Source organism: Bombus impatiens, unplaced genomic scaffold (assembly GCF_000188095.3).
Source record: "Bombus impatiens unplaced genomic scaffold, BIMP_2.2 scf_0536, whole genome shotgun sequence".
NCBI lineage: Eukaryota > Metazoa > Arthropoda > Insecta > Hymenoptera > Apidae > Bombus > Bombus impatiens.
In genome coordinates, this window is record NT_176955.1 from 3,447 (window position 1) to 16,959 (window position 13,513).

Genomic DNA, 13,513 nt, shown 5'->3' on the forward strand with positions numbered 1-13,513 from the left:
AATCCATGTCGATGATGGACGTTTTGACGTCAGCTACTGTAAAGTCCCATTTGAATGCTCTGCGTAGGGACAGGTTTATATTGATCGCAACGGTGCCGTATGTTGTGATTCGTGTTCCGTTGGCCGCGAACTCGCTCGTACTCGCTTCTGTTCACGGGTCCGTGTAACTTGTTGCGCGGGTATACACAAATATCGGCGCCGGTGTCGATAAGATAGGAGATCCGCGAGTTCTTATTCGTTACGAATATGCGACGGGATGCCGAACCGTCGTCTTTTCCGCTTTTACGGGCGGCTGGTCCCGTTTCCCGAATTCCAAGAGCAAGGGAATGTGCACTTTCTCGCGCGTTCTCGGTACTGTGCGTGGTAGTAACATAGTCCGTCTTGCCGCGGCGGATCGCGGGGGCGCGAAAGGGGGCGGAATTGTGTGCGCGAGCGCGATTGTGATCGTGTTCGACGATGTTCATCGATTCTTAGCTCGGCTACTTGCGCTTGAATCTGGTTTACTCGGGCATCTATTCGCGCTAACTGCTCGTCCAACGCGTTGAGGGCGGCTGCCACAGAGTCGCCTATTCCGCTGTTCTGGCCAGGTGGGTGGGTTACTGCAGGTAGTCGGATTGCGCTAACCGCGACGATCTGCCCTGGTTCCGGGGAGGCTATCGGCGATTTAAATGTGGGTTTCCGGGTCTTTGCTCTGTACGGAGGCTAGGATACTCTGCACGCGCGACGGAAGTTGACCTTCCCAGACGGTGAGGATGACATCGTCTGCTAACGAGTTGGTGGCTAGGTTTCTTAGGTCTTGGTAGAATTGGGATGGCTTCCTATCACCCATTTGTTCCTTCTCGATTACTTGTCGGAGTCTCTTAGCGTCCGACTCTTTCAATCTCTTGATGAGCTCCTTTTTGACGAACTCGTAACGCCCGGTCGCTGGTGGGGCGATCAATACGTCTCGGATTAATCTCACGTGCGACTAGTCGAGATGTGCAACAGCGGCCTGATATTTTTACTGATCGCCCGTGATCCGGGCAGCTTCGAACTGCACTTCCAGCATCGTGAACCACAAGTCAACATCGTCAGGCCAGAACGGTGGCACGCGAAGGAGTGCATTTATTGAGTCTACGTTGACCCCGCCGATCGTCGTACATTCGGAATTTTCGTTAGTTGGTGTTAGTCATTTCGAACTGTCCTAAATTCGCGGTGTTTAACGTCTCACGAGCACTATCACGGTCACCTCTTTCACTGAAAATCACGTCGGTCGTCACCAATTTGAAGTGGAATGTCGTGATAGATGCGGAAGGAATACTCAGGTGTATTCAACAATAGCGTTTATTAAACTCTATCACTTGATAACAAAGAATAACAATTAACGATAGTGACGATAATAGATAGGTTTTGAACCAAAAGATTCATTCTGCCCCGAGCTGCGAAGTGCGAAAAGTTAAGCGAAGCCAACACAATTAGAGAAACGGGTTATTGTCTCTTGAGAGTTCAGTGTTAATCGTTACTTGTTATTAATCGTTGTTAAACGTTAATCGTTGTTAATCATTAACCGTTGTTAATCGTTAAGAGTTTAATAAACGTTATTGTTAAAAATCAAGAGTATTTCTTGAAGCACCTTCACCGACGATCACCTCAGATATCTTATTGTATCTCTTGGATGTACACATGATTGTTAGAAAAGGGAGATTGGTCAAAATAAGAAAATACTGTGCCTAAATTCAATTACCCTGTCGTAAATACTTATAATAATCTGAAACTTTTGCACACTGCCTTTGAAAAACGGATTGTTTATGAAATCAGCTAGCCCGTCAATTTGACGGGTTTCGTAGGGATTCGTATATTACATACAAATTTTAAAAATGAAAAAGCTTAGAAAAAAATAATTGTGTGTATAAGATAATTAATTTAGATTAATTTAATAGATTAATTTACTATGCAAAATGTTTAAAATTAATGCTATGGTTTTTGGGATATTTCATTTCGAAGTTTGAATGAAATCTGTCAAATTGACGGGTCCCGTAAACTTAGTGTTAAGAATGTCTAAACACTTCTGACCACGTCAACAGACGTATTATTTATATATTATTACATAATGTTACGTAATTTATTTTTATCCTTTCCGACAAATTGTCTTTTGTGGTTTGTGTGGTTACTCTAGCTTTGTTCTCGTTATACATCGATTTTGAGCCAAAGCTATATTTTTGAAATATTATTCGCAAATTTTTATAAAGATAAAACACGTTATGTTTACTAAATGCAGTCGCCGTACTTTTACTGAATGCTTCAGGAGTATGAAGGGAAAGCTGAGAGTTCTGAGACATAAAACTTCGAAACCATTCGTACGATGCTGTTTCATTCTTTATCCAATTTTGAGAAATATTTTTATGACTTTCTTTAGTAAATAAAACTGCAAAATTTCTCGTTCGAATCGGTGAAACATCATAATTGAGGTTTGTCGAAGCCAATCGATATTCTATAAATAAATTTTCTTCTTCGTTTATAAATATTTGTGATGTCACGAAACGATGTAACATTGGATAAGAGAAGATAAGAACTAAGTTTAGTATCAAAACCTACATGTTTCACCTTAAACCTTCTTTCGTAAAATCATTAAAACTTTTTTGTACTTTTATTTATTTATTTAACTAACAATACAATTTTTGGATGCCGTTATTAATGCATGTAATTCGTATTGTTCACTGACAGTGTATAGACAAAAACGGCCGTTATCAGTAAATAACCCGGAGGTGCAACAATAGCTAAAAATTTGTAAATTCGGCAAGTAAGTGGGTTGTGAATGTAAGAGGTCAAACCAAAAAGCCTCTTTGTTTTCTTGCAATCCCCTCAATTGTAACGAGTTTACTTCCATTGTTTCGTAATGATCAATGCCCTAGTTTTTAATGAGTAACAGCTCTTTGCAATCAGGATTCTTAGCAGCATAATCATTACAAGCTGTCGTGGAAGGGGAGTTCAAGCATATTGTGTCAACTGATTTTATATATGATTGCACAGACTCATAATAAATCAAAATTGATGACAAAGTTGTTTATACTTTTTTAAAGATCGATCTTATTGACCGAACATTGGTAATCGAGAACTATTCACGAACAGATTATCCAATGGAAATCTTTTATCGTTTCCAGTCCTTGAACTACAAGTCATAATTGCTTCCATATGTTCTGAATATTTCCAAAATGTTTGGAAGTGCTAGTTCGGTAAGCGAACCTTCCTTGAATACTTCTGACTAATAGCACGCTTCAATAACCATAAAACTATAAATGGAACTAAAATAACTGTAATCCAACAACAATAACTAAAGAGAAATTAAAAAAGAAAAGTATATTGGATCATTATGAAGATAGGATATATAGAGAATGGCCCATTTTAATCTATAAATCCAATTATATTCTCGAATTATTTATTGATACAAAAATGTTTCAAACAGGATTTGTTTGGTCGAGAGTAATGTTGAATACTATGGAATAAATTTTCGGAAAGTTCAAATGAAAAGCAGAAACGAATTATTTGTTATTGGACAAGTCTAAAGACAATATTTAATATAATGACATTAATTGTTATTACCAAATGAAATTTTATTTTTTGTTTATTACTTTTATTTGTTATTTACCGATCGTCGAGAGAATTTATTTTTACATAAATATAACGTTTCAATCAGAAAGATCGCTGTAAATTACAACTTGTAATTTTTAATAATATTACCTAAGAATAATATGAGCTGTGATCTGCCTATTGAAAAATAACCGTATTAATTATACGATTTTTTCATTGTACATAATGAAACAGATAAGACAAAAACAAAAGATATTTATATATTATCATTTGTTGTCGGATTTAATCCATATAGAAAATAAAATTTCATTTACAACTAAAAAATAATAAATAAATTATTTTTGGTATCGTCTAAACGATTATTATTTAAATAAGAAATTTAATTCTTATTCAGAATTAAAATGCTATTCTAATTTGTTATTTATTATTTAACAGGTAAATCAAATGTTGCTCAATTGTGTTTGTAAGAAAACATAAACTTAATATATGTAATTAACCATAACAAACCATCTTTTTTACATTATTATTTTTTTTACATATGGAGATGTAGTTCCGTTTTTATTTGGAATTATGTATTTTTTTGGCATCATTTGATAATGCTTCTCAAGATGAATTCTCATTAACCTTTCATGTATATTACTGATTTCAATTAATTTTTGAGATATTGTGTGATAAATTAACTGATTTTTGCGGGAAAACATTCCTCAAGTAGGTCAAAAGCGTGGCTGGTGGTCTTGTTCGCGTCTAAAGTGCCACGTATCAAATATTGCATCTTGTGAAATAGAAAAATATATAGTTCCATTTGAATTTTATCTTGAACTTTACGTTGAATTTGAATTTTACCTCCATATCTTGGAGAATAATGATGTAAATAAGTTAGTACCTAATTGTACTATACAATCGTCATGTAACAATTTTTGGTATCTGCAATACGTCAGGTAATAAAGGGCTGTCCATAGTTACCGAGGATAACCCATGTATTAAAAAGGTATTTTAGGTATATGTTGAAATAATTAAATTTGAAATATCTATATAAAAAAAATTCTATGTATATATTAAAAAGATAAGATATTTATCTCTAAGGTAGTATTATCTATTATTCTTTCATAATATATGTACATATACTACTGTCTTACATTATGCACATGTATATACATGTATATACGTATGTATAATATACATACGTATACGTATACAGTAGTACATATATTATACATACTACTACCATACGTAATATGCTAGTGGAAATCCTAACACTACGTACTTATACTATAAATTAATATTAATACGTAGTAATAGATATTAATACCGATACTAATACTATACGATATTAAACATCATTCTAATAATTTTACTTTTGACAAATAAATAATTAGTTTCGAGGTTAGGGATTTCCACCTTTTGCACTCTGCGCAGGCGTTCCTGCTTAGTTACTTTTCAGAGATTCAATGTTTGTACAGACAAGCCACTGACGAAACGTTTCAGTGAAAGCCCAACAATATGCATATAGTAAGTGGCATTAATATTCGGCAATGTATTATGGCAGATATTATATTACTGTGTGTGATATTATATTATAGATACAATTTTGGTGGAATAAATTGAGATTATATTACTGTATCTACAGATAATTGTTCTACCAAAGTTGTCCACTTGGAACATCATCGTTATTCCAAATAATAAAGGAAATTATTGCTTGCGGAAGTTGTAAGGTATAACGAATGAAGAATTTACCATTGGATTTATGTAACAGACGAAATTGCAATGTATACTAGCCAGTACCGCTACCCACCGATGAATCAGGAGAAGATACAGCATTAATTTGAAACTCTGTTATTCCAAGAAACAATTAGACTTCACCGTATAACTCCGCTTTATGGATTGTATCGAAAATATCGGATGCCGATAACACTGAACATTGGCGCGTGATAATCAATTTTCGTGCACTAAACGAAAAAAAAACAAAGCGACAAGTATCCACTACCTCAAATTACCATTTCGAAACTCTGGACCAACTAAGAGGTGTAAAGTATTTCTCAATCTTTGGCAAATGAATTCCAACGTTTAATATATCAAGTATTAATTCAATGAAATATAAATTCAAAATTATACGAATGATATAATAGTCTACTCTTCATCTCTACAGAAAGCCAAAATTTAAAGATTGTTGAATCACCTCAAAAATCGCGGATTTTCTTTCTCAACCAATATAAGTGAATCTCTGCGCAAAGAAATTACATACTTAAGGCATAATTTCTGCCGAGAGTGTCAAACCAGGTCCAAGGAAACTTCATGCGGTAGAAAATTTTCTTACTCCAAAGTCAGAATGCAACAATCCAGAATCCAAGGACATCTAACAATTCTTAGGATTGACAAGGATCACATATTATCGTTGTTATCAGAGACTAGTTTGTTAACGCAAAATCATTGATTCAGCTGCTAGAAAAAGAAATCCGTTTGAAATGAACCGATGAACAATAGAAGTACTTTGAAAATCTGCAAGACGAAGGAAGCCTGCATAAAACTAGTACTACATTATCTAGATTTCAACCATCCAATCATGATCATTACCGACGCTTTAGATCATACAAATATTGCGTGCAGTATTGAGCCAAGATGAAATGGTCCCGATTTACCGGTTCCATATGGTTCTCGCAATTTATACACAGTCGGAAAGAATTATTCAGCAACTGAGAAGGAATGCCTGGCTATGATGTATGCTACGCAATATTTCCCGCCTTTTGTGCGTAAATTTGCACTCTTCACCCACTATCGACCCTTAGTCTAACTATATTCAGTCGAAAGATCCCATTTCAAGATTGGTAAAATGGAAATTAATATCGCTAGAGTACAAATGCAATATCGTACTCAAACCTCGAAAACGAAACAAAAACGCAATCGTGTGGTCTCGTAATTCAGTGGCCTTCTTTTAATCGCTCGCAAAGATAAGGAATTTAAGGAACGAAACGAAATCAAGGAGGGTTTACATAGAGCATACCTCCTTGCAATTCGAACGAAGGACCAATTACAGCGCCACGTCTATCCGTAGAAAGAGGAAAAGTTCACCAGGAAACAATCAACGCAACAACGAAAGACGTTGGCGCACCGTTCCTCAAAACCACATGGAAGGTGATATAAACTCATATACGATACATTCACTCTAATAGCACATTTTAACACTAACCAACGATCATCTTACGTTAAGTCTGAACAATAAATAAAATACTAATAATTCACAAAGGGATCTAATAACTAATAACGTTGGTCGAAGGAGAAACCGAAGAACCTACTTCACTTGAAAATCCCAGCCCATTGAGTGAAATAGAGAATTCACGCGATCAAAGTCTGCAATCTCATCTATCTCCTCAGCCTATAAGAATATAGACTCCACAAATTCTGAAAAGCACTTGAACGCAGTTGAGAAGTATTATTCCCAATTATTAAGAATCTGATACAGATATATCACTCTCCTAAGATTCACAACCCGAAGAAGGAGAAGGCAACAACGAGTCTTGTAAAATAAACATATCCGGAGAAATATTTATCGCTATAATGGAAAAAGATGTACATTTAATATGTACATTTAATAAGTCCGCAAATTGCTACTTAAAAGATGCCAGGGGAAGAATTCTTGCTGATGTCGGTTACTCTGAAAAGAGTCACCTGCTAAGGGGAATCCGCAGGAAGGACAATTAATCATCACTACCGTTCAGCCGTTCAGAATTTTTTCCATGAATCTAAAACAAATTTGTCATAAAATATATTTTTGAAGAACTGAAAGACGAAAATATCGTCACAGTACTACGAAACTTGAAAACTATATTCAAAGAAACGAGAACGACAGCCGTTATATTGTCATTGACAAAGAACCAGAATCAACCTATCATTCGAAAATACTAAACTCTCATCTGAAAAATACTCAAAAACACCAACGTCGAAATTACCCCATATACGGAAATAAGTATAGCACCTCCAGAGGATATTCGAAAAGAGTTTATGGAAGAAACACATAGCAGTATACAAACGAATCATCAAACCATAAAGATGTTTCAGAGTAAGATATTCATGACGAGGAATGAAAAACAATGTACAAGAATTAATGAGAAAATGCAAAAGCTGCGAGAAACAACAGTTGGTAAGAGCGAAAATCCCACAACTGATGTTTATTACAGACAATATATAGAAGAACCTGTCACATACCAACTTAACCAAAAACTGCATAGCTGTTGCGATACCGAACACCGGAGCCACAACAATAGCAGATGCCTTCTCAACGATTTTAATTCCTATCTTCGACACATCACGCGCAATCCTCACAGACAAAGGAACAAACTTTTCAGTTCAATTCGGAATCAGTCTTTTATTCGATTCAGGAGCAGTTATATTTTATGGGAAGTCAAATGTTTTATTACGGTGAAGTTTTGAATGGTACAAAGTCAAAACTGGTAATGGCGGTAACATAGCATGGTTCCACGGCGGCAAATGGGACGTAATAAGTTTTTGGTATCGGTCGAGCGGAAAGGGCACGTGGATCTCGCGATTGGCGCACATCAACGTAGAATATTATTCCACGTGAGAATCGCAGCATCGTGTTTTCAAATTATGGACAATCTCATGGAATTCACTTTTGTGAGTTAGACGTGATCAACAGTCGCGCAAGATGCGGCGAGAATCCAACGACGAAACGTTACCATTGATTGAAACGAACTTTACATAATGTGTCGGTATTAGTTTCTAGTGCGTTTTAACTAAATGTATTGCGCCCGTAAAAATACACACAACAATACGACACAAATAATAGTAAATTCCAGACCAAATTTAAAAAGTAGTATTTGTAACATCGTTACTATTTCGTGCTCTTCCATGTATGGAATTGACCGATATGTCTTTTAGGGAATTCGTATCATTGTTTTATATTATTATTATGTACATAACGTGTTACTATACTTACCCTTTTGCTATTAGTTTACTATTATCCTATTAGATTGCGTTAGAATAAGAGGATGGTAACCAGAATCTTGGTAATCTGTAGAGCAATCAACGAACTAATTATAATATTATTTTTGAAAACAGATTTGAATTAATGTCCAGCCTCATTGATATTTTTCATCGAGTCATGAATATTTGAAACACGTGCATTCTCGGTTCTCACACAGTCTGACAGGACGAAAGAAGGACATCTAATAGGGAAGAAGGAAATTAGTATATGAATGCGTGGTTCACTCACGATCGATCAAGGGAGAAAGTGCTTACGGGGGAGAATGTAGGGCGAGCGGAGAATGATGGGTAAGAATGGGAAACGGATCAGCCGAATGACTGGCAGTCAGAATAATAGGTCTGGCGAATTGTAAGTGCGCCGCGTTTTCATGTTAAAAACAATGCACATAGTAAAAGGGTAAATAGAGAAACGACCTTATAAATGATTTTTTGTCGATTACGCTTCTGTCAGGTTTGTTTACGAGCAAGACTATAGTAAGTGCTATTCTAGCAGAATGCAAGAAAATTATGGGTATCTATGTGGGTGTGACGTTTAACCGCAGTTTCATACAAAAATCTGAACTTTAGAGCGAGAACGTTGTTGTGGAAGTAATGATAAGTAGAGCGCAGATGTTTGTGCAAATTCATATTTTTATAAATTGAAAAAATGAAATCTGAGTAGACGATTGTTTTACTATAAATGTTATAACGAGTACTACTATATCTTGTATGTTTTATATTTCGTTCGATCTAATACTTCATATATAAAACCTATAGTGCTCATTATTATATATATTTATTTAATTAATATTTATAATAAAACAATTGTCTATATACGAAGCATAAAAGTTTCAGTAACGATATAGTACATGGCATTGGCATTATGTTAGGCATTATTTTACATTAGTCTTTGATTCCCGCTTTCTCGCTTGTGTGAAGGAAAAGGATTAGACTCTTACGTCGTTGGAATTGAAACTTAAATAACTCAATTTAATATTCCTTTGAAATTACTTGGCTTGTGATTTAGAGAGTACACGTAGATACCCCGACCATTACACTAAACAATTGTACGTCCCTGTTTATAAAATATGTGTCTCACACCCACAATGATATACCTTTGCCACTCGAGGTTTACCGATTAGTTGAACGTTATCACTTTGCTACTAATATTTCCTGCTTTCTGTTCGTTAGCCATAAGCCCGCGTCAATTTGTTTCCGCGCCTTGGCCATTCCTGTAGCTCCCGGCTATACGTCGCATCGATTCACCGTAAGTTGATTCGTCTTCGCATCTATTTTCTCAGCAGTCAGTGCAATTAACAACACAGAATTTGCCTGATTAGCAACTCCATAATCTAAGAATTAGCCCGGCTACATAGTCACTCCTGTAGCTCGTAACCATCTTCTATATTTTGTATTACGTTTAAATTTTTATTTACAGTCGTGCATGTAACTGAAACAATAATTATCTTTGCTACAAAGATATAATAATTATAAAAGGGGAGAAATTAAGTAACTATAAATAGCAGAATGTTCCATAGCATGAAACTTTTTATTTATATATTTTACTTTCCATTTCTTCGTAATACAAGAAATGGAGATAGTACATTTCATATATCTTCATCAAGTTCCTAAACTCCTCTTTGAAATTAATAATCCCGATTGAACGGTTAAGATGGTTACAGTTATTGGCGATTTTAATGAACTTGGATGAAGGTGGTCTTATTTGCGCCTTTTGACGTCATACGAGATTTTCTTATTTCACAAGATCTTTGCTAAGCGAATCCTTAAGACACGACCTTAAGATTAATCTTCAATCACAATTATGAAATCAAAAGACATCTGAAGACTGTTCTTGAGACGATCTTAAGTATAAGACTGGGGTATGAATATCGTCCATAGATTTATATGAAGCAGGTCATATGGAATGCAATTTTGAGCGTAAGAAACCTATCGTTATATAGGACATATTAGCAAAGTTCCATTTGTCAAATATAATATGTGAAAGACTAAGACATTGTAAAAGCAGGAATACCTTTTCGCATCTTTCTTTGTTAAAGTTAAAGTACCTGTTGAACTAATTACTTTTTGACATAAATAGGTTAATATCTTTTTGCAGGGAACGCTGATACGAATCAATTACTTTATTTAAAACTATATGATTCCATTAAAAAAAACGTATTTTGTCATCATATGATTTGCATCTGGCCATATACAAAAAAAATTATTATAGCAGATTATGTTTCCTTCGAAACTATTCATTTCTTGCCTAAAACATTTTTTCATACAGTGGATAGTATTTCAGTAATTTGCATACATTTTTTGTTATCAAACAACCTATATATATTTTAATGTTGAAAGTATAGCTAGAGAGAAAGAAATCTGTTTCTTATATTTTTTATTTCGTATTTTTCATCTATTTCTTATTTTCTATCAAATATTATAATTGATATTTATAATTCCCTAATTGAATTTCCAAATTAAATTGAAATTCCAAATGCAAAGTGACAATTTTTATTGCTAGGCTCCGTTTTCGAGAAAATCGACTATGCAGTTTGAAGTACGCGTGCACTTGAAAGGTAATGATTCGGTTGAACGAGTTTCTGCACACTTATTGTTAGATACCTTTCTGTTCTTAGCCAGCTAAGTTGACCACATAGCCACAGTTTTTTAAAATTATAACGTTTATTGCCCAAAGAAATACAAATTACGTATTTTACATCCTCAATAAACAAGAAATTTCGGTTCAGAAGTGGCTCTGACGAAAGTTAAAAAAGTCGTTAACGCAACGGTACGATGTAGTCATATAATATTTGATACAGGATTTACACATTTTTTACATTGATTGTATCAATGTTGATTCTATCAAAATTGCTCATAAGTGGTACCGTTACGACCGTTCGCGGAGACTTGCGTTAGCGAGGAAACGCGTCAACAAGAGGCGTAAATTCTCGCTTCGATTTTGATAGTCAACGTTGCTCATAAGTGGTACCGTTACGACCGTTCGCGGAGACTCGCGTTAGCGAGGAAGCGCGTCAACAAGAGGCGTAAATTCTCGCTTCGATTTTGATAGTCAACGCTGCTCATAAGTGGTACCGTTACGACCGTTCGCGGAGAGTCGCGTTTGTTTTCGCACGTTCGCGGGGAGACGCGATCTCGAAGAAACGCGGCCACGAACCAGACGATTCTCCTGTTTCGATTAGAATAACAGAGGTAGTTCAAATGATTATGACACTGAATTAACAGGATTAATATAATCTTCTATTTTTAACAATATTTAAAATTATAATTAACACGTTACAAATGATTTAACGATGATATATTTAGTTTATTATTATAATTCGACACCACTTTATAATATTTCTCGACGTATTCGTTCGACTAAGCGACCTTGATTTTGTTTCTATGAACCTTTCGATGCATTCGGTTTGAATCCTCGTATGATACTGATTGCCCTTCGATTTTTTCCTTTGTCTTCTTTTAAAGGCGACCCCCACCGCGCTCGGGCCACGCAACCGATCGCGCATATGATCACTTATGCCACCTTTTTTGTGTAGGTAAAATAACGGACCGAAGGCGAATCGATGTTTTTTAGAACTCGCTGCTTGATGAAAACTATGCGCTTATCGCTACACTGTGTATATCTTGTCACGTAAACTTGTGACTCAGATTATAAAAACAAGAAGGTTGAACCGTAACACAACTATTAACTTTCTTTTTATTACACTTTATTATGCACTTAATAATCGCAATTGAGTATACGCTGAATTGACACGTATAAATTATACTTTACTCTAACAATTTTATATAAATTAAGTAGGCTACTGATCTAAGGGTAGAATCCCGGTAAAGAGATGTTGACTGTTCGAAAGATGAAAAATCAGTCAAGTTTAGTGGCGAGGGAAATCTAGTGATAGGTGGGTCTAAGGACACGAAAAGAGCTGATTTGTTAAGGACAAGTTTTCATTAGGAGAGTAAGGGAAATAGACTTCGTTGTCAATTGGTTAATTTTATACGTTGGAGAGTGAGGAAGGATGCTAACCGCCACTGAGAGAAAGTTGCTAACGGAAGATACCGAACGCGAGAAAAACTAACTTTCCCGTATCTTCCCGTAGTAGGCAAAAATGTAAAGAACACGCGAAATAAAGGATGATTGTTTGGTCTGAAGGACCTTAACCATGAAAATTCCTTGTCTTTGTCTTCGGATTCATCTTTGGGTCCCCTTTCTTCAATAATTTTCTTATTGTTATCTACTCTATTTTCTTCAGTTTTATTTACTGCACCTTCAGGAACATTCTGTTCTTCAAGAATAATTTCTTCAGTCCCGGGTTCCGTATGAGTTTTAAGAAAGGTCACATTACGGCTTATCTTTACTTTATCCGTAGTTGTGTCAAGTAATCTATATGCTTTTGATTCTTCCGAATATCCGACAAACCTTAATTTTTCTACTTTCTCGTCTAATTTTCTTCGACACCCTTGAGATATATATGCATATGCTATAGTACCAAAAGAACGAAGATTTTTGACGTCAGGTAGTTTAGAGTACCATGATTCATACGGCGTCTTACCTGTGTGTTTTGTGGGTAGGATATTTTGCAGGTAGTTGGCTGTGTGTACTGCTTCACCCCAATACATCTCGTCCATGTCGGCGTCAATCAGCACACATTTAGCCACTTCTATCAATGAACGATACTTCCTTTCAGTGACACCATTTTGCTGCGATGAGTATCCTGCTGTATATTGAATCTTTATACCTTCATTATGTAAATAACCCCTCAGGTTGTTGTTGACTATTCCCTTCCTCGATCCGATCTTATTACTTTAGGTATCTTATTTAATTGATTTTTCATTGATTGCACAAATTCTTTAATGTATTTCGTGGTTTCATCTTCTGTTTCTATCAGATATATTTTTGTGAATTTACTGAAATCATCAATTATAGTTAAAACATACGTTTTGTTACCTTTTTTTT

At 35.4% G+C, this 13,513-nt stretch overlaps 1 pseudogene; it reads right to left on the bottom strand.

The window, feature by feature from the left end:
* Positions 1–229: 229 nt before the first annotated feature.
* The window catches only part of LOC112213211, an 18,655-nt pseudogene continuing 5,371 nt past the window's right edge, over positions 230–13,513 (bottom strand).